Raw genomic sequence first — 22,500 nt, 5'->3', positions numbered from 1 at the left:
CTCCTCCTCTGGGGGAAAGAGGGCAAAGTAGCTGCTACACTTGTTATTTGTAGGGGAGGCGAAGAGGTTGCAGCAGGGCTGGCCCCATCGGCTGAAAATTCATACTGTCACTTTGGGATTGAGAGACCACTCGTGTGGAAGGAGAAAGCCTCTGCTCAATCTGTCTGCCTACAAGTTATTTGTAGGGGAGGCGAAGAGGTTGCAGCAGGGCTGGCCCCATCGGCTGAAAATTCATACTGTCACTTTGGGATTGAGAGACCACTCGTGTGGAAGGAGAATGCCTCTGCTCAATCTGTCTGCAATCCCGTTGGCACTCACTGAGATGTGCGCTGCTATTAGAAAGTGGTCTGAAGCTATCGCCCTGTGTCAAATTCTCATGGCCACTCGACACAGGGTAGGATTTGGTTCTTCCTTGTTTGTTGATGTACCAGACTAGTGACATATTGTCTGACTGAATTGCAATCATTCCAGGGGGAAGAAGTGGATGTAATGCCTGCAACACTAACAGCACCGCTCTTAACTCCAGAACACTGATATGCAGGTTGGCCTCCAAGCTCGACCACGTGCCTTGTACTGTCTTTCTCTGAAAATGCCCCCCCCCCCCCACCCATCCTATCAGGGAAGCGTCTGTGGTCACAGTGGCATTGGGATGAGGGGTCTGAAAGGGGCAACATCAAAGTTCTGCATCTGGCCTCATCCACCAAAGGAGATCTTACTTGCAAGAGTTGGTTATGAGCACCTGCGAGTTTAGGGGGTGAAGATTTGCAAACCACTGGGACAAGAGGAGCCATTGTAACAGTCTCATGTGTAACCTTGCCAGAGGAACTATTAGAATGGCTGCAGCCATGGACCCCAGAGCCTGGAAAACTTCCCTCGCTGACACCTTCTTTTGACAGAGTATCACATGCACTTGCAATCTTAACCTCTGAAGCCTGTGAGCTGGGAGAGATGCCAGACAGGATCGAGTATCGAAAACTGCCCCTATAAATTCCAGCTGTTGGGTAGGTTCTAAGTTGGATTTCTCACAGTGTATAGTGATTCCCGGGGACTCTGCTAGTGAAAGGGTACATCAGAGGGCCAAAGTCAGAAGGCGCTTGGTGGGGGCAGAGAGGAGCCAATCGTCCAAATATGGAAACACCTGGAATCCTTGAAGTCTAAGATGAGCTGTCACCACTGCTAGACATTTCATGAACACTCTGGGGGCCGTCGTAACACCGAATGGCAGGGCTCGGAAATGGTAATGATTGGCTCCTAGCTGGAAGTGAATGAGACTCCTGGAGCATTTGTCCATTTTGATGTGGTAATACGCATCCCAGAGGTCTACTGAGCACATCCAAACATCCTCCCTTAAAAATGGGAGAATGGATTGAATAGTGACCATGTGGAACTTGGTTTTATACAACTGATTTCTTTAAGTGGCTGAGATCCAGGATGGGTCTCCAGTCCCCGGTCTTTTTCAGCACTAAAAAGAATCTTGAGTAAAATCCAGATCTGCATTGGTCTGGAGGGACTGGTTGGATGAATCTTTTTTGACACAGCTTTGTTATCTTTGAAGCCGCTTCTTCCCTTTGATTGGGTGGAACATCGGGAAAGTTTTTTGTAGGTTTTGGACAGAAGGTTAGAGGGATGTAGTAGCCACTGGAGATTATTCTCTGCACACATTGACCATTTGTAACAGAGCGCCAGACAGTTTGATGCAGAGAAAAATGAGCCCCAACTGCTTCCAGAGGAAAGCAATCAGGCAATGCTTCAGGAGCATTGATAGGACCGCCCAGAAAAGGAATCTCTGGAGTTTTGTTTTCGGGGACCCCCGCTGCCCCTAAAGAGGTGTCTTCCACCACTGAAACCCCCTGTGCCTCAGGGGGAATCATCGCCACGTGCGTTATGGAAAGGACCCTGAGATTTCTTATGACAGATTTTTCCACTCCTCTAGTTCCTCGAAAAGGAACGTTGAGGCTTGGAAAAATGTAGGCCAATGGCAGAAAGAGTCTTTCCATCTTGCTCGCACCTGGCTATCGTGCCCTTCACTTTAGAACCAAACAAGGAAGATGGTTCAACATGGGCGTTCAAAAAGGAGGAGTTGAAGGAGTCCGCGAGGTCGCAGATGCGCATCCAAGCATGACGCCTCATGACTATGCCTGCACCCACAGCTCTGGCCGCCCCTTTTGTTGCATGGGAGAGCAGCCTCATGGACAAATTAGAAATAGATTTAAAGGTGGCAAGTTGAGAGGCAACCTTGTCCCATGCCTCATCAGAAACTTGACCCGCAAGGGATCCAGAAAGTTCGGTAATCAGATCTCTTTGGAGCCTCGTGAAGTGTGCCAAGTAGTTCAGGGAACTGACAGCAAAGGTCGCTGAAGCAAAGACTCGCTTCCCCAATCTGTCCACAGCCCGAGACTCCCTGTTGGGTGGGTGGACAGTAGGACTTTCTTCCACTAGAACCATTTTAGTGGCCGCTGCTGCCACCACCATAGCATCAACTGGCAAACCTCTGGACCAGTGTGGATACTCTTCCAGGGGAGAAAGAATCTTATCAGGTCTCTGGGGAATTACCTCAATAGAGTCAGGGTTCTGCCAAGCACACTGCACAATGAACTGGATTAACTCATCAGCAGGTGGGGTCACCCAACAGGTAGAAGGCCAGGAATGAAAAGCCTGCAGGAACACAGATTCCTCTGAGGAAGGGATGGAGGGCTTCCAGCCACCCCTCTGTTTTAATAATTCCAGGATTTCTCTGAAGGAGACATCATCTGGGGGTGACCGTGGGGACCCGTCCCCATCATCGTAGTCTGTGTCTTCTGTCAAAGACTCTTCAGGAGAGTCTATGTGCTTCCTTTTGCATGCCTTCTTCCAAGGAGGTTCCTCAGTGGGAATATCTGAGGAAGACTCGGAAGGGTGGCTATCCTGAACTGGGGTTTCCTGAGGCTTCTCCTCCCGGTGTCCCAGGGAGGTGGCTTGTGGTAGCTCTAGCTCAGAGGGAGCAGGATGAAGTTCTGATCTTGGAAGAGCACTTCCCAAAGCAAGCACCCTCTCCATCACCGGAAAACAGGCCCACCAGAAGAGCAGTGGTAGCCCGGAACCTATAAGGACCACCTCTGTACTGGGGTCACACCCCGCTCCGTCGGACCTACTCCGAGAAATGGAGCCTCAAGCAGGATCGGGGCAGGAGTTATCCATGGATCCGAGGGTGGAACCGATAAAACACTCAGATCCGTGCCCCGAACCAAGGACTCCGGCCCCCAACCATGAGTCTGAGGAAGGGACGGTTTCGTCGGAACAGAGAACCAAAGGGAAGGCCTCAAAGCCTCAGTGACAGTCACTGTTGGGACCGAGGAATGGGTTCCACAAAAGACGTTGGAGCAATGGGCTTCAGAACCGACGGGTCTGAGGGAGGAGTATACATCGGAGTCCTAGGAGAGATAGACCCAAGTCCCAGAGGGGGATGAGTCTTTAGAACATTTGGTATCCCTCTAGCCATTAACAGCTGATCCAACAGGTGCACCACATCAAGTTCGGATAGACTCGTGGATACTCCTGAAGGGGTGTCAGGTTGATCCAAAAAAGGGCTGTACATTTGAGCCAGGAATGGATCCAAAGAGGAGGAGTATGGGGTCCGTGGTGTCTGAGCTAGTGGCACCGTAGTCTCTAATTTGGAGACAGGAAGCAAAGGAATCAATGGTGCAGTCAAAGGGCTTGGTGCCAATGGGGTGCTTGGAGTCAATGTCATCGGTTCCAAAGTAGTGGCAGAGGTCGGTACCAATTTCGAAGTAGTCGAAGGCAAGATCGGTGCCATAACTGGAGGAGTCAGTGCAGAAGGTGGCACTGATGTCGAAAATCTGGTAGTGTCCAAGATGGCATGAGTTGTAATGGTATTCGGAACAGAGGTAGTTGGAGCAGAAGTAGTAAGTATATGCTCTGAGGAAGTTTTGTGGGCCTTATGTTTAGGTGTCTTGCCTCTATCACCAGTGGGTTGAAGAGGGATCAGAGTGGGGATGTTTCTTGTCCTTCATTGGAGGGGTTGAGACCTCTGACACAGAAAGGGTCTCTGAGAAAGGAGAAGCAAGAAGGCCTTTCAAAATCAATTTATTCTTTCGTTCATTCAGCATCCGCCGACTGAAACTTTGACAGATTTGACAGGGGGGTTGAACAGAAAGATGAGGAACCCTCAGGCAATAAACGGAGACTTCATGAGAATCTGTATTTGGAAGTTTACCACTGCAAGAGGTGCAATGTTTAAACCCCAAAGTTCCTTTTTTCTCAGACATGTATTATAAGCATTGTTGTATCAACTGTTGCACCAAAGTTTACAAACAACTAACAGACCAAGGTGGCCACAAACATACTAAAAACAAGTTCACTAAATGATTCAGGAAAGATAAAGGAAAGAAGATACCAACAATGGTATCAAGAAATACCACAAGGGTAAGGAGAGGGTGTACCAGTGATGGTAAGAAGAATTACCCATTGGGTAGAGCTAGGTATGAGAAAGTTACAAATAAGTCTAAACTAGTAAAGTAGAAAAGACTAGGTAGAGATATGTATCAAAAATATACCACTTTGCTTGAGAGCTTGGTGAAATGTGGCTATATGGCTATGCAGCACACGAGATCTGACGTAACAGGGAGAAGGGCATTGTGGGTAGCAGCTTAGCTCGAGAGTTTTTTGGTGTACACGAGCTTGGTTTTAGGCCAACATGGTTCTGAGGGGCTCGGAATGAACCCATCAGTGATGAATGGAAAGAAGATTAACAACATCATTGGCACAAAAACAACACTTCACCAAAAGAACATCATTCCCATGGTGAAGCATGGTGGTTGCAGTATCATGCTTTGGGGTTGTTTTTCTTCAGCTGGAACTGGGGTGGAGGGAATTATGAACAGTTCCAAATACCAGTCACTTTTGGCCCAAAACCTTCAGGTATCTGCTAGAAAGCTGAAGATGAAGAGGAGTTTCAACTTTCAACACGACAATGACCCCAAGCATACATCCAGATCAACAAAAGAATGGCTTCACCAGAAGAAAATTAAAGTTTTGGAATGGCCCAGCCAGAGCCCAGACCTAAATCCAATAGTAACTCTGTGGGGGTGACCTGAAGAGGGCTGCACACAAGACATGCCCTCGCAATCTGACAGATTTGGAGTTCTTTTGCAAGGAAGACTGGGCATATATTACAAAATCAAGATGTGCCATCCTGATAGACTCCTAGAAACCTGAATGCTGTAATTAAATCAAAAGGTGCTTCAACAAAGTATTAGTTTAAGGGTCTGCACACTTATGCAACCAGCTTACTGTACGTTTTTTATTTTTTATATTTTTTCCCCTAACAGATTTGTTTGTTTTTCAATTGAATTGTACAGGTAATAGGTCACATTAAAGGTGGGAAAAGTTTTGAAATTATTTATTGAGGTATAATTTTTTTATATCACAAAAACCTGGCATTTTAAAAGGGAGTGTGTACACTTTTTATATCCACTGTATGTGTGTGTGTGTGTGTGTGTGTGTGTGTGTATATATATATATATATATATATATATATATATATATATATATATATATATTTATATATATATATAAGCCCAAGAAAAAAATATGTACCTAATTTTTGAACTTATCTTGTAGTCTGGTGACTCAGAGATCAGAGCCCTCAAATCATATGACCATTGAGCACAGGCAGTAATGAGATCTGAACTATTCTGAAGGAAAGAGAGGGAGGGAGGGAATTATATGCATGAGCAGTGTTCCAAGAAAAAAATCAGCTTCTTACAATTACCAGACTATTTTGAAAACAGACCAGCATTGGGTTACTGATCATGGATCAGGATTGATAAGCAGTGTCAGAAGTGTCACTGAATGAGTAATCCACTGGCCTGCTGCAGGATGCAGAGAGGAGCCCTTCCTATAGGTGCAGCCTAAGCCAAGAAGAAGGAAGCAGTTATCAGAGCTCTGAGTTTAAAACTGCTGTTTGACTGCATTCATTTTTGGAATTTCCACATTTAAGGTTTGTATATTTCCATTTCTTTTTGATTTTGGCATTCACAGGTTGGTACTAGGCTATCAGTCCTAGGGCCTATACAAGCCTAACCATATCAATTCCCTGGCTATTTCCTCCCAGAATATTTACTTCCCTGGTCCCCTGTCTATCAGGGCAACTGTCATGATCCCCGGGGTGAATTTCCTATCTCCCATCCAATCGTCAAGGTTCCTTTTGAAAAGTGCCAGCTTGACATGTATAGGCAGTCTATTCCAGAGTATGGGGAGTCTCTGGGTCAGGAACCTATCCCTCCAGCATGTTTTGTTCATTGTGATGACCAGATTTAGATCCCTGGAGCATATACTCTGAGGGATTTGGATTTCTTTAAGTGTAGCATGTCCAACAGCATTGGGATTGACATGGCCTTGCATGTTAAGCAGAGATCACCTCTGAGTAGGCGATATGTGACAGAGTATAGCTGGAGTTTTTTTTGACGGTCAGCATAGGACATCTGCTTTAGGCCTGTGATACTTTTAGTGAGGTATTTCTGTGGCCTTTCCAGTTGTTGCAGATGTCTTGTGAGGTACACACCAAATGGGGTGTTGTACTCTATAATGGGTCTAATGAGAGATGAGTACAGTGGGACAGTGACCTTCTTTTTTCTGGATGAAAAGTCCTTAGTGATGAGGTGTGCCACATAGAAGGATTTTCTGACTGTTGTGGCGATGTGGGTATCGAAAGTGAGACCACTGTCCACCTGTGTCCCTAAATCTCTTATCACACTTTCGGTGTTTAGTGTACTGCCACTTATGTGGTAACTCATGGGTACATGTTTTTTCCCAAAGGGGATAACTATACATTTCTTGGAATTGAGCTTGAGCCCAAGGCTCTGGCACCAAGCATCTGTTTCTGTAAGGCCCTTTTGTAGAATATCCACATCATTTGGGGATTCAATAATGGCTCCCAGTTTGCAGTCATCTGCGAACTTTGTTAGCTAGAGTCCCTTAGTGCTGGCCTGTACTTCAGAGAAGTAGATGCCAAGCAAGAGCAGTCCCAGGACTGAACCCTGAGGTACTCCGCTTGTCACTTGTTTGGAGATGGATTTTGAGTCGGCTACTTTTACAGTGTGGGTTCTGTCAGTAAAGCCAGTTGGCAACCCATTGAATGATGTAGAGATTAATGCCCAGCTTCGTAAGTTTATCTATGATTCCAGAGTGAGGCATGGTGTCGAAGGCCTTGGCGAGGTCCAGATAGGCTGTGTGGACTGCCGTACCCTTGTTCACGGCTCTGGAGACTGATTCGAAGAAGTCAATCAGGTTGAGGAGACAAGATCGGTCCTTTACGAAACCAAACTGGGTGGGGTCCAGTGTTTGAAGGTTGCCAGTTTCATTGTTTATAAGTTCCATGATGATGCATTCCATGGCTTTGCAGATCAGGCTCGTCAGACTGATGGGAAGATAGTTCCCAGGATCCAAGGTGGATGCCCCCTTGTGGAGTGGGATAACAGTAGCTGTGCGTTACTCATTGGACACGAAGCCTGAGGTGAGGCTATGATTAAACATGACACTTGGATGAGATGCCAGTTCATTTTGTAGTTCATGTAGTACGCAGCCCAGGATGTTGTCTGGTCCCATGGATGCTGTATTCTTAGCTTTGGAGAGTGCGTTTTTTACCTGTGTGGCCTTGAGTACCAGAATTTGGCAATCTTTTGGTATTGAGATGGGCCATTTAGGGGGTGAAAGGGCGGTGAAGTTGGCACTGAATCGATCTGCCAGGATATTGGCAATATCCGTGGGATCGGTATATTTAATGCCATTCTGTTGTAGCTCTGAGCATTGCCATTTAGATTCTTGACATAACTATAGAATGCCTTGTGGTTGTCCTTGGAATCTTTGGCAATTTCATTTTCGTAACTAGGTTTGGAGGATTTTATGAGGGATCTCAGCTCCTTACGAAGGCTGGTAAGGGAGTTTTTTGCATCCTGGGATTTTCCTCTTTTCTGCAAAAGTTTCTTCCTTCTGTTGTATAGTTTGTTTATGGCAGGGGACCACCAGACTGAGTTCCTTTTTTTTGGAGGAGACCATCTTGGTTCTGTTTGGAATGGCATGATTCATGCACGAGTGGATGTGCTCGTACAGTGCCTTAGTGTAGGATTCAGCGGTCGAACTTCCAGTTCCCGTCTGCATGGGTGTCATGAAGATTGTCATTTCTGACTTGAGTAACATGAAGTTGGCTTTGGAGACGTTTTTTATGGAGGTTTCCCTACTGGGGGTGGAGGTGGGGGTGAGATGTGAACATCAAGGGTGATTAGCTTATGGTCAGACCTGACCAACGAGTTGGTGACCACTGGTGTGGAGCATCGATCTCCCATGTTGGTAACGACCAGATCTAGGATATCTGAGCCCCTGGTGGGACTATGGATTAGTTGGTCGAGGGCGTTGGAATTTATGAATTCCAAGAACCGTTGGGCAAAGGTGTTGGTACCCGAATAGTTTTCTCAATTCATGCCAGGGTAGTTGAAATCACCCAGTATTAGGTTGTTTGGTTGTATCTTAATGTTATCTAGTATGTTTAGAAAGGTGTAGTGAGAATCTTGTGGCATGGTGGGGGATCTGTAGCAAGCTACAATTTGGATTGCAGTCTTACCTAGTGCTAGTTGCACCTGTAAAATTTCAGATGCATTGTGTTGGACAACTAGTCTGGAGGTGTGAATATCCTTGGTGAACATGGACACTCCTCTGCCTTTAGTGCTTCGGTCCTGGTTTGGTGGCCAAAAAGTGTGGTAAGAGTTGTAGCCTGGTATTGCAGGGGTGCTCTCTGGAGCCTTGAACCAGGTCTCAGTTACTGCACAGATATTGATGTTGTCCATTTTTAGGAGTGCCTCGAGAGAGTGCATTCTGAGGTTTAGACTTCTATCATTGAGCAGCATCACCTTCAGATTTGGTATGCTTATATCTGTTATGGTGGTGGCTTTGTCCTTTGAGCCTTATCTAAAAAAGGCACTATAGGGGTGGTAAGAGCCTTAGCCAGTAACCTGAATCCCAGAGGCGGCAGGTGCAGACCATCTCTGGCAAAGCATCGTGGTTTGTGGATCATGTCGTCCCAGGCAGACATATTGGATCCCCTTTGAATGACACCAGAAATGTAGCCAATTATTGAAGTCAATCATTTTATCCGTATACTGTGGTATCATTCTGGGTGAAGGCAGGATACTGCTCAGGTCTAGGGTCATACCTGCCTGGGCCAGATGATCAGAGAGCTCTTCCATGTCTCTCTTCATGTAGTCCAGGGAGGTACGTCTCAAGTCATTCACTCCAACATGGACAATGACAGAGTCGTATTTGTACTTACTGTGGAACGACTTGAGTGCATGCGTTATGTGGTGGATCCTGGCACCCAACAGTAATTTTCTCCTTGTTCAGCCTGGTGAGTGGAACATCAGTGTACCTGACTATAGAGTCATCTATGACTAAAGTGTTGGGTACGTTGTCTTGCCTCAGGGGCTGTTGTTTGGTGGCACATTAGTGTTTTGAGCTATGTGTCACTTTGGTTGTGATTGGTGTTTGTTTGCGTTTCAGCTTTGGAGGTCCTTGTTGCTTGGGCAGGTTAATGTTAAGGGCCTCTGCATAAGTGGGTTTAGTGTTACTATGTGTGGATATTGGTGCCGTGGGTTTTGAAGGGCTATGTGTTGCGTGAAGTGTAGTGCAGGTGTTAACCTTCTCCTCTTGACTGTCTAGCACAATCTTGGCTGGAGAGAGCTTTGCTTCCAATTTGGCTATGTAAGTGCATCTCTCACAGGTTGTAGTGCTGGGTGGTAGGAGGAGAGGGTTGTCTGTGTACATGAGGCAATTGCTGCATTGCCCCAGTATGCCCAGATTCACCAGGTGGACAAGAGAAATCACCAGAAGCTGACCCTTGGACATGCCTGGTTCGGTGTTTCTTTTGTAAAGTACAAGAGCTGTTTTCCCTTACCTTGGCAAGATACTTTGCAATTATAGGCTGTTTAGTGCCTTCAATTAATTTCTCCTTATTACCAAGGAGAACTGAGTGTTTGTATCAGTTTAAGGCTTCCTAGTGCTGTCCAGCAGGTTTTAGAGCAAGTGTTAGTCACAGGGATTCAGATTTTACTGCTACTACTGAGAAACCAGCTAGTTCTAAGGGAAAATTTGAAGAGCAGACTTTCTGGCATGGGGAATAGTTTAAAGTGCTAGACTAATAAGCTAATAAAAGTGCAGGAGAGCAGAGAACTAACAGATCTAAGGGAAAAAATAAAGAGCACCGTTCTGAAGCTTATAAAAAATCCTGGATACAGCAAATATGTATCTGGGCTACACTAGTTCAAGGAGAGGTTGGAAACAGATTTTTTTTTTTTTTTTAGTAGAACATAAAGGGGCAGAAGATAATGTGATAATTCAATATGCAGAAGCTAAAGGGGTGGGCCTTTGCTAAATTCTCACTATTAACAGTAGAATGAGCTGATGTAATGTGACTGGGAGGGTGTCCAGTATCAACTTTATACCAGAGGTGGACAACTCAAAGCCACCAAGACATAAGACCACCACAAGAACAGGGTGGGTGGATGGGAAAATCCGTTGTACAGATTACAGAGATATTAAATCAACCGTGCAGATGAAAAATGAGAATAAACACTTGTCTTTTTTGAATATCACAGCAGGCAATAAGTCAGTCTCTCAGCACAGCTTGACTAACAGGTATATCTGATTTAAGGCACAGAAGGCAGAAACAGACTTATTATCCAGACAATACAGTTGCAGAAATGCCCTGCCCAGCCCAAACAAAACCAGTTCTGTTCACTTTCTCTCACTAAGTAAGCAGATAGGCCTCTAGACAAAGGATTTCCCTACAAACTGAGGCCAAGATTATTGTATTTTAAACTTTGTTTTACTGCAAAGCTTTTTTTCCCTTGAAATCTTAAAGTTTGTTGGCAAGGGTCATTTAGCAAACATTCTTTTTGCAATCATTGTCTGAATTGGATTTAGATCTAGCTAATTAGTGGAGGGAGCTGAGAAACAGTTTTCTTATTTAGGGTATTCGGTGGTAGTGCCGCGGTAGCATTGTCGCCTCACAGTAAGACGTCCTGTTCGATTCCTCAGCTAGAGCGTCTTCTGTGTGGAGACATGCGTGAATGGGCGCACCTTCGTTGAAGGCTGTCAGGGCCAGCAACTCGGCACGTAAAAATCTACTGACAATCATTAGCGGACCGGAGTTCCGCTGTTGCGACCCCTAACCGGGAAAAGCCGAAAGACTCAACAACAACCTACATTCCTCTTTGGCTACACGAGCGGAGTTTAAACTGCTGTTTGACCGCACTGATTTTTGGATTTTCTACATTTAAGGTTTGGATATTTTCATTACGTTCTGATTTTGGTATTACTGTATTACAGTTTATTGTATTTTAAACTTTGTTTTACTGCAATTTTTTTTTTTCCTGAAGCCTTCCAGGTTCTTGGTTAGAGTCAGTTAGCAAACATTCATTCATTCATTGAATAGGAATAATATCTAATCAGTGGGAGGAGCTGAAAAAAAGTTTTCTTATTTAAAGTATTCACCTACATTCCTCTTCAGCTACAATAGCTCTGAATTTAAAACTGCATTGAATTTTTTTTTAGATTTTTCTACATGTAAGCTTTGGATAGAATAGTTGTGTAAAATCTTACCATAACGATAGATGTCCTTCTCTTCCATGTTGCAGTATTCTTAGTGTGTGATTCCCTGCCTCAGATGACCTGAACGTCGGCTCCTATACAAAAGCTTAAGCATGGCTGCTGTAGGTGTGTGGGATGTCACAAATGTAGAAAATCCAAAAATCAGTGCAGTCAAACAACACAGGTTGACAGCAACCTGTCTTTTGACCACCACATTGCCACTGTGGTCAGAAAGTCCTTCTATGTGGCACATCTCATTACTAAGGGTTTTGCATCCAGGAAGAAAGACACCATTGTCTCCCTCTACTCTTCCCTCATTAGGCCAGTCATCGAGTACAGTGCCCCATTTGGCATGTACCTCACTAGACACCTGCAACAATTGGGAGGCTGCAAAAGTACCTCACAAAGAAGATCCTAGGCCTTAAACACTTGTCCTACATGGACAAACTAAAAAAAATTCCATCTATTCTTTGTCTCATATCGCCTACTTAGAGGTGATATCTGCTTGACTTACAAAGCCATGTCTGACCCAGCTCTGTTAGAAATGCTACACCTAAAGAAATCCCAATCCCTCCGCACCAAATGCTCCGGAGACCTCAACCTCATTACCACAATCAACAGAACATAATGGAGGGACAGGTTCATAACCCAGAGACTGCCCATGCTATGGAATAGACTTCCTATGCATGTCAAGCAGAACACCTCACTGGCCCTCTTAAAGAGAAATCTTGATAAGTGGATGGGAAGTAGAAAATTCACCCCAGGGATCACTCCAGTGGCTCTACTCGACAGAGGAACTGGGAACTAAGGTCGGGTGGCACAATGCCAGGGTAATCCTATGGGTTAGGCTTGTAAAGGCTCCAGAACCATTAGCCTAGTACACACCTATGAACTTATGATGTCTGCATGCACAGACCTCAGGACTTAAATGACCAGTCGCACAGTCCCATAGAGAGTAACAAGTGATGTCAACCAGAACTGCAAAGTGTCATATGCTGGCTAGTCTGACCCTAGTCTAGGGTAGTGGCTCAGAGTGCCCTTTAGACTGATCAACAGTAAAAAAAAAAAAAAGGGGGGGGGGAAGGAATACTGCAACATGGAAGAGAAGGACATCTATGTTTATGGTAAGATTTTACACAACTATTCTATGTCCTTCTATTCCTATGTTGCAGTATTCTTTATGTGGGAGAGTACCACAGCTTAATTAGTGGGGAGGGTGGAGGTAGATGTAGCTGATTCCACAAAACCCTGCAGGATTTCTCTTGCAAACCCTGCCCGAGCTCTGGATATGTGGTCCAATTTGCAGTGTCTGGTGAAGTTGTGAATGGTGGACCAGGTGGCTGCTTCCAGGATGGAGGCTGTGTCCAGGCCTTTGAGAAAGGCTTTGGAGGTTGCTACGCCCCTGGTAGAATGAGTTCTTACTCCCTGGGGTAAGTGCTTGTCATGGTGGGAGTAGCAGAAGCCGTAGGGTGGAAGGATACAAAAAGTTGGTTAGATTTTCTGATGGACTTAGTTTTGTCTAGCTAAAACCTTAGTTGTCTGTGCCACCCAGGGAATGGAGTATCCTCTTACTGTCATTGATTGGAGAGGAGAAGAAGGTGTGCAGGTGAATGGATTGGTTTAGGGACAGTTCATTGACCATTTTAGGCATGATGGAAGGGTTAGTACATAGGGTTACCCTTTCCTTGTAGAAGGTAGTGTAGGGAAAGCAGGCCACTAGAGCCTGTAACTCTGACACCCTTCTAGCTGAAGTAATGGCCACCAGCAGTACAGTCTTCCATGTACACATTTGGAGTGTAGCAGCACTAGCTGGTTCAAAAGGGGCCAGTGTTAGTTTTTCCAGAATGAAGTTTAGGTCCTGCAGGGGGGGGGGGGTGAGATGGGTTTTTCTTGGTGGTCTGATGTGTAAAACCCCTTTCAGGAATAATCTGACATCTTGCCTGGTTAGTAAAGGGGGATCAAGTGGTAGACAGGCTGAAATAGCTGATAGGTGGACTTTCACTGAAGAGTACGAAAGACCAGCCTTACTTAGTTCATACATACAGGTAAGGACTGGGGGAGATCCCTTGTCCTTATGAAGACACCAGTTGGAGAATCTTTCCCATTTTGATAAGTAGGATCTCCTAGTAGTCTGTTTCCTGGCCTCCCTCGGGACTAAATGCAGGTCATCTGAGTAGTGGTGTCTGAAAGGGATTAAAAGTTTATCACCCAGAGTGTTAGACCTAATATCTGTTGGTGAAGGTGAATAAGAGTTCCCTTTTGTTGTGTGAGTAGGTCCACCTTGTGGAGTAACTTGTGGTGATTGTCCTTGGCTAATGCCTTGGCCAATAGGGAGGTCACCAGCATGATTTTTTGTTTGACCCTCCTGATTTTCAGGAGGATTTTTGAATGAGGGGGGGGGAGGGTGGAAATGGATACAGAAACTGCCCCTTTCATGGAATGCTGAAGGTATCTACCCTCCAGGCAAGTGGCGAGTGGTCTTTGGTGCAGAATTTTTCCAATTGCCTGTTCTGGGGGGGGAGGCAAACAAATCTACCTGAGGTTTGCCCCACCGGTGGACAATGTCTAGAAAGGTGTCCCTGTTCAGCATCCACTTGTGCTGTAGAGAGGATATTCTAGTGAGAATATTCACTTGTTTGTTGTCCTGGAAAGGGATGTAAATTGCCTGCAGGGATAAGCTGTTCCTGGAGGCAAGGTCCCAGATTTGCACTGTTATCCGGCAGAGGACGTAGGCTTTGGTCCCTACCTGTTTGTTGAGATACCACATGACTGTGGTGTTTTCTGTGAAGATTTGAAGGGGGGCTGGATGCAGGATAGGGAGGAAGGCTTTCAGGGCCAGAAGAACTGCAGTCATTTCCCTCACATTGATATGCTTCTTTTGGAAGGTAAGGTGCCAGGTCTCCTGTACCAGGAAGCCTTTCATGGTAGCCCCCCGCCCTAGGTCTGAAGCATCTGTATGCATGTGCTGGGTTGGGGAGGATGGTTGTAGTGGAAGGCCTGGGTTCAGAATTATTTGCTGGATCCACCACCTTAGTTCTGCTTTGAGGCAGGGCAGGAATGTAATCTGGCGCTCTAGGGGATGCTGGTGTTGTGACCACACATTTTTCACGTACCACTGCAGTTTCTGCATGTGCATTCTGGCTAGAGACAGCATAGAGATGGATGATAGGAGAGTAGTGGCTTGTGATACTAAGTCCAAGGCATATTTTATCATATGGGTTTGATAGCTGATAGCTCTGAAGGCTAGGGTGGAGGAGGTATAAACTTTCTTTCCTATCCTGTCCATGTTTTTGCTGTCCTTATCAGTAGGCAGAAGAGATGCTGAAGGAATCAATCTAGAATGCTTGTCAGGGGATACAGCAATTACAGCAGGGCCTGCCAGGGGTGGTTTTACTAGGAATTTTTGATCATCTGGAACTTTATAGAACCTGTCAGGTCTCTTAGGGGCCGGCGGTTGTGAGTATGGGTTCTTTGATGCTGAGTTGAAAGCATCAAGGTAGGCAGGGATGGCTGAAGGTGAGGGAGATTCCACTTAAGTAATTCAAAGTATCTCCTCTGTGTGTCAGTCATTTGGGAAGTGTCCCATTTAAATTCTTTCATCTTTGTGATGGTCTCCCCAAAGGTGATATCCTCTGGTGGATAGTCCCCTTCTATGGATTCTTCACCTGGGGAATAATATTCAAGTGGAGAGGCAATTTGAGAGAAATAGGAGATTGATTCATCAGAGGATGAGTAGTAAGGTTCTTGTTCTTCTTCCCCTTCCTGGGCAGTAGGCAAAGGGAGAGAAGTGGCAGAGGCAAGCCTAGGACTGTGCACTGGAATGGTGGAGGGGGAAGATGGGCCTAAGGGCCATGAAGGCACGCATCAAGGAGCTGGTGAAAGATTGCCAGTCTGGGACTCCTTCAGAACTAAGGTGGAGTTTGGTGCTTTGTTTTCTGTTTGCTTTTTAAAGGCGTAGATCCTGGGGAGAGCCTAAGTTCAGGAGCCTGGGAAATGGCAGGGGCTTCAGGCAGTGGCATCTCGGTCGGTCATCCGATGATATCTGGTTCTCCCTCGACCAGTAGAGACCGATGTTGAAGTGGCTACCTCGAGGGGAGCTTTCAAAGTAAACAGTTCTACTGGACATCCCTCAACTCCTAAATTGGAAGCTGGTGAGATGTCCGATGGTGGAGAGGCAGAGGAAGTAGGCCTGGAAACCTTGGCCTTTTTTCTGTGGTGCTTCTGTTGGAGGAGCCGATTCGGGATCCATCCTGACCGCTAGTTTTTTGAGTCTCTGGTTTTCTAAGTATAGGTTAAGGGTGGCCAGATGGCTACGGAGGGTCTTGGGTACAAAAGATTGACAAATAGAGCAAACTGTGTGGGCATGCTCTTGGTCTAGGCCGAAAACGCAGCAGTCGTGCATATCCTTATGTGGTATCTGGCACCCGCATCAGCATTTACCCTTCTTCGCAGACATTAGCTAACGGTAATTACAGGAAACCAAGCTCAAGCAAAATAAAGGCAAAATCCCCAATGAGGTACTTAGCTTTAGATGTCTTCAAGTAAAGGAGTGAAGTAATCGATGTGACGGTTAACTGCGGCTGAAAATATCTGAGGTTTGTGCATGCAGACATCACATTAAGGTCCCTGGTTTATGGCCCTGTGTGTGATGTCCCATGCACCTACAGCAGCCAGGCTTAAGCTTTTATATAGGAGATGACGTTCAGGTCACCTCAGGTGGGGAATCCCACACTAAGAATACTTCAACATAGGAATAGAAGGACATATTTCCATTACCTTCTGATTTTGGTATTATTACATTACAGTTTATTTTAAACTTGGTTTTACTTGGAGCCTTTTTTTTTATCTGCCCATCCCTACTGTAAATTATAGTTTGCAAACCTCTCCTAGTGCTATTTCTACTGGATACTAATAGCTCAAACTGCACTCCCATTAGACTCTGAAAGCTCAAGTTAGCCTCTGTTTTATATAACCTACTTGAACTAGTGCACACTGCAGTATTCAGACTGTTAATATGAATTGTATTTTTTTTCATTTATTTTTCCCTTGTTTTAACCAAAAGTCCTCTTTGCATTTTTAAATTGGTTTTAGACCTTAGTCTTCTAGTAAATATCACAGTACTGGGAGAAAGAATAGTTGTGTAGAATTTTACCATAACCATAGATGTCCTTCTCTTTCATGTTGCAGTATTCATAACCTTTAGGTTAACCTCCACCTAGCAACCCGAACATCCAGCCAGTATACAAAAGTTTTAGTCATTGCAAGGTACGTGGAACATCTGACATTGTCCATAGGGTGTGTGGGCCACAGAAGTGGCAGCTGCACGTACCTTCCTCAGAACTGAATGCTCCAGTCGGAGCCCAGTCCCAGTTTAGCTGCACAAGTTCTGAATCATCCAGCAAAGCTCTTTTTTTCCTTTTTCAGGGGGTAGAAGGATGGGATAGATTACTGCAGCATGGAAGAGAAGAACATCTATGGTTATGGTAAGATTTTACACAACTATTTTATGTCCTTCTATTCTCATGTTGCAGTATTCATAACATTTGGGTGAGTGTCATAGCTAAAAGGGCAGAATAAGAGGGTGGTTTGAAACTATTTTCCAAAATTCAGTGCAGTATTGCCCTAGCAAAACCTGCTCTAGATCTGGAGATGTGGTCCAGTTTCTAGTGTTTGAGGGTATGGACAATGTGCACGTAGCAGCTTCTAGAATAGCAACAGTGTCCCTTTAAAAATGCTCCAGAGGAGGTCATGGCCCTAGTGGAATGGGCTTTTATGTTACGAGTCCAGGTGTTTGCCATGGTAGGTTTAACAAAAGGAGATGACTTTGGAAATCCAGGTAGAAACAGTCTGCTTTCTCACAGCTTTTTCCAGAGCCCTGGGGTGAAAGGAGACAAACAGTTGTTCTGATCTCCTAAGGGACGTGGTCTTCTTTAGGTAAAATCTTACTAGTCTGTGAACACCAAGGGAATGCACTGTCATTCTGAGGTTGTGGAGAAAAGGTGGGAAGGTGGATATACTGGTTCAAGATCAATTCATTGACTACCTTAGGCATTAAAGGACAGGTTAGTCCATAGGGTTACCCTATCCTTGTGGAAGATTAAAAAGGGTGAGGTGACCATGAGGGTCTGAAGTGTCAGACACTCTCCTGCCTGATTGTCAGTGCCACCAAAAGAACAATTTTCCAAGTGCAGTACTTTAGAGAGGCTGTACTTGCCAGCTCAAATAGGGCAACACAGCTTAGGTCCCAGAGCAGTGGAACTGGCCTCCTGAGGGGCGTTGAGACATAGAACTCCTTTCAGGAATAACTTCACTTGAAGTCTAGAAGCAAGAGGAGAGTCAAGAAGCAGACAAGCAGAATTAGCAGCAAGGTGGGCCTTAACAGAGGAATATGCCAAACCTGCCTGCAACAATTCACACAGATAATATAGCACTAAGGGAACCTCTCCTTGAAATGGGTCCAGCGTTTCCATTTTGACAGATAGGATCTCCTAGTATTGGGTTTCCTGGCCTCCTGCAGGACATTTAGCATGTATCAGAGTAAAGGTGTCTGAAAGGGATCAAAACACTTATCACCCACTGGGTTAAGCTCAGAGATTCCAAGTGGGGATGGATTAGGATCCCCTGTCCTGTGTGAGTAGGTCCACTCTGTGAGGTAACTTGTGATGATTGCCCCTGACTAAATGCAGAAGGAGGGGGAACCAGTGCTGTCTTGGCCAAAAGGGAGTCAACAAGATGTTTGGTTTGTCCTGCTGAATTTCCATTAGGACTTTTTGTAGGAGTGGGAAGGGGGGATGCATACAGAAACATCCCCTTCCATGAGACAGAAAAGGCGTCTGTCCATCACCCTCTATAGGGAGCTGGCTGCCCTGGTACAAAACTGTGGAAGTTTCCTGTTCAGAGGGGAGGCAAAGAGATCTATCTGTGGTGTACTCCACCTGTGGACTATGTCCAGAAACACATCCCTGTGTAGCATCCATTTGTGGGATTGTGACATGGACCTGCTCAAGATGTCTGCCCAAGAGTTCTGAGCTGAGGGGATATAGGCAGCCTGCAGAATGACTCCATGCTGGGCCACCAGTTCCCAGGCCTGGACTGCAAGTCTGCATAGCAAGTATGATTCTGTTCCCCCATTTGTTCACATACCAAATAACAGTAGTGTTGTCCATGAACAACTTCAGGGGTCCTTGCTTCAGAATGTCTTGGAAAGCCCTCAGTGCAAAGATGAGAGCCCTCATCTCTCTGATGTTGTTGTGCTCTCTCTTGAAGGGGCCTGTCCATGTGCCTTGCACCTTCAAGCTGCCCACAGCAGCTCCCCAACCCAGGTCTGAAGCATCTGTGTACACTTTTTGGACTGGAGTTAGGGGTTGTAAGGGAAGTCCTGGGTTCAGGGAGACTTGATCCACCCACCAAATAATCTCCTTCCTTAGGCATGGTAGAAAGGGAATGATGTGGTCCAAGGAGTGGGAGTGTTGGATCCATGTGGACCTCAGGTACCACTGAAGTTTCCTCAATTAGAGTCTGCCTAATGGCAACATGGGGATTGTAGATGCCATATGCCTTAACAGTCTGAGGTATTCCCTTGCTGTCATTGCAGGGGCATGGGTGACAGACAACAGGTATTTCTTCAGGCTTTCCACCTTTTGGGATGGGAGGAATGCCATCATAAAGTCTGCCCTGATTCTGCACCCCAGGAAGACTTGTTTCTGGGAGTGGTTTAGGATGGATTTGGGGAAATTGATGGTGAAACCCAGAGACTGCAGAACAGAAATGACTGTCTGGATATAGTTCTGGAGGGTACTGTAACAACATGCCTGGATTAGGAGGTTGTCCAGGTATGGGAAAAATGTATCCCTAGGACTACCACTGGATCTACACACTTGATGAATACCCCTGGAGCAGTAGAAAATCCAAAGAGTAAAGCAGAGAATTGAAAATGCAAGGAACCCACAGAGAAGTGGAAGTACTTCCTGTATTTGGGCGGATAGGGATATGCAGGCAGGCATCTTTGATGTCCAAAGTGGCCAAAATTGCCTAAGGTATTAGCAGTGGAAATAGAGTCTGATGCATGAGCATGCAGAAGGTGGGTACTTGAAGCAAAATATTGGTGAGAGAGATCCAGGATGGGTCTCCAAGGGCCGTCCTTTCTTGGGACCAGGAAACATTTGGAGTAAAAGACCCTTCCCTTTTCTGAATCAGGGACTAGTTGTATAGTCCCTTGAGAGAGGAGGCTATCCAAGATTGGTTGTAATAGGGGCAGCTGGTAATTTGGTGGCAGTGGAATGCCTCTTAATAGTCGAGGAATGGCCCAAGTCATGAAGTAACCTTTTTCTATGACTGACAAGACCCACTTGTCCTAGGAAATGATTTTCCAGAAAGGGAGACAGTGAAAAAGTCTCTGGGAAAGGGGTGTAACATCTGGAGAGGGAAGAGGAGGAGGCAGGTAGTCAAGGACTACCTGCCTTGTCCTGAAACGGAGGTCTGGGTTGGTGTCTGAGCAGGCCTGGAAGATGGCTGCTGCTTTCTGGAACTCTTTTTGCTCTTAGTAGGAGGAGGAGGAGCAGAATGTTTTCTAATATATTGGGCCTTAGTAGGATAATTTTTGTGGAATTTAGGAATTGATGACAAACAAATCTTTCAAGTCCAGCAGTTCTTTCTCTTTCTGTTGAAGGATTCTGAAATGTTCTGCCACTTGTGCCCCAAACAACACAGTATTGTTCAGGGGAGCATCTAGAAGTTTAGTCCTGATATTGTAAGGTCAGGGTTGGAGCCTCAACCGATAGTACCTTCTGAGCCACTGAAGCAGAAGCTGCAGATCTGGCCAAGGCCTCTGCAGCATCATAACTGCTTCTGATTGTCTTGTCACTTGTGAGGGCAAGGAGATCAGGTTAGAGATTTGTGATTTTGTGGCCGAATCATGAAGCTTAGCCAAGAGTTTTGAAGCCAGAGTCAAAAAGGGCCAGGGAGTACATAGACATGTGTGTCTGGTAGTTGATGGCCCTAAATGCCAAAGTGGCAGAGGTGTACACCTTCTTGCCAATTATCTCCATAGTTTTGCTGGCCTTGTCAGTAGGAAGGACAGAGGTAGAGGGTAGCAGTCTGGAGGGTTTGTCTGCAGACACAGAAATGGTACCAGGATCTGCAACAGGGCATTTTATTAGAAATTTCGCCCCTCTGGGACCTTATAAAATCTGTCAGGCCATTTAGGAGCAGGGGGTTGGGATTCAGGCCTTTTAGGAGCGGGGGGTTGGGATTCAGGGTTTTTAGAGGCTTCAGAAAAGGTATCTAAGAAGGCTGGTAGAACTAGTGGAATGGCAGAAGGTGAAGGGGTATCCATTTGTAGGAGTTATTAATACCTCTTTTGGACTTCAGATATTTTTGTGCAGTCCCATTTGAAAACCTCTCTCATCAGAGAGATGGTTTCTCCAAAGGTAAGGTCCTCCCCAGGGGAATCAGACTCAACAGATACCTCCTTTGGGGAAGCATACCCTTGAGGGAAAGGCATTTGTGAAGCATAAGACAGAGATTCCTCTGAACAGTCTTCGGCCTCTATTGTAAGAGGTTCCGCAGTCTGAAGCCTAGGGCTGATAACAGGAGAAGCAGCTAAGGAAGGCCCAAGGGCCATAAAGGCACTGAACAAACACAGAGAAGGCTGGCCAATCAGACAAGCTCTCAGGAGGTTAAGTCACATGTTTGGTTTTCTGTTTCTTTATTAAAGAAGTAACAGGCCTGGGGGGCATAGGCCCCTAAGGAGGGGCCTAGATTCAGAAGCCTCACTAACGGTGGAAGGACTGGTCTGGACATCCACATTGAGCCAAGGTTCCATCTTGGTGGCGGCTGACATCTGCATTACCTCAACAAACGAGCTTTCAGACCTTGGTTTTGCGGCCTCCAGGACAATACCCGCTATACCAGAGTCAGCTGGTTTCATATGTTCATCCATCTATGCAGGCTACAGGGGGGAGCGTTGAGTGGAACAGGTGAAGCAGTAGGCTCAAGCCTGGTAACTTTGGCCTTCTTTTTCGGTGGCTCAATAGTATGGCTAGATGGTCCTTCCATCGCAAGAGCAAGAGGTTTGAGAGGTTGGTTCTCTAGACAGACATTAAAGGTGTGCAGATGGCTGCAAAGAGTCTTTGGGACAAAGGCCTGAAAATCGCACAGGACTTATGGTTGTGGTTGGGCCCTATGCAGAACAGACACAGGTCGTGGGATCTGACATCCACACCTACACTTTCCTTTTCTGGATGACATGAACCTGGGCAAGCATGCAGTGACCAAAAAAAAAAACAAAAAGGAACAAGAAAAAGGCCCCAGTGAGGTACTTATCTTTAAATCCCAGGATCCAACTGCAGAGATGGCAGATGAGTTGAGGTTCGATTGATGGCAGAGAAGTTCCGACGAAGGTACGTGCAGATGTCACTTTTATGGGCCTTGCACCATACGGCCAATGTAAAAAGTCCCATGTACCTTGCAGTGGCTAAAACTTTTGTATACTGGCCAGACATTTGGGTCGCTAGGAAGAGGCTAACCCAAAGGTTATGAATACTGCAACATGAAAATAGAAGGACATCTGTGAGTTGCTGCAGGATCTTGAGTCTCATTTATTTCATTTTTACTGTTCATATTTTACATGGTTTGGGGGCCTTAGTCTTGTAGTACAAGTCAACAGTGAGAGAATTGTGAAATGCTGCAGGATCTGAGCTGCACTCATTACATGTCTACTGCATTTTTTTCTACTTGCATTTTACTTAGCCGGGAGAGAACCTTAATCTTGCAGTCTCACTCACAATAGTGAAAAAAGTGTGAATTGCTGCAGGATATGAACCTTGTGTGTGTGTGTGTGTGTGTGTGTGTGTGTGTGTGTTT

The sequence above is a fragment of the Protopterus annectens genome, chromosome 1.part1, assembly GCF_019279795.1.
Source record: "Protopterus annectens isolate FY-2018-M chromosome 1.part1, PAN1.0, whole genome shotgun sequence".
Classification (NCBI taxonomy): Eukaryota; Metazoa; Chordata; order Ceratodontiformes; family Protopteridae; genus Protopterus; species Protopterus annectens.
Note: the sequence above shows the minus strand (reverse complement) of the source record.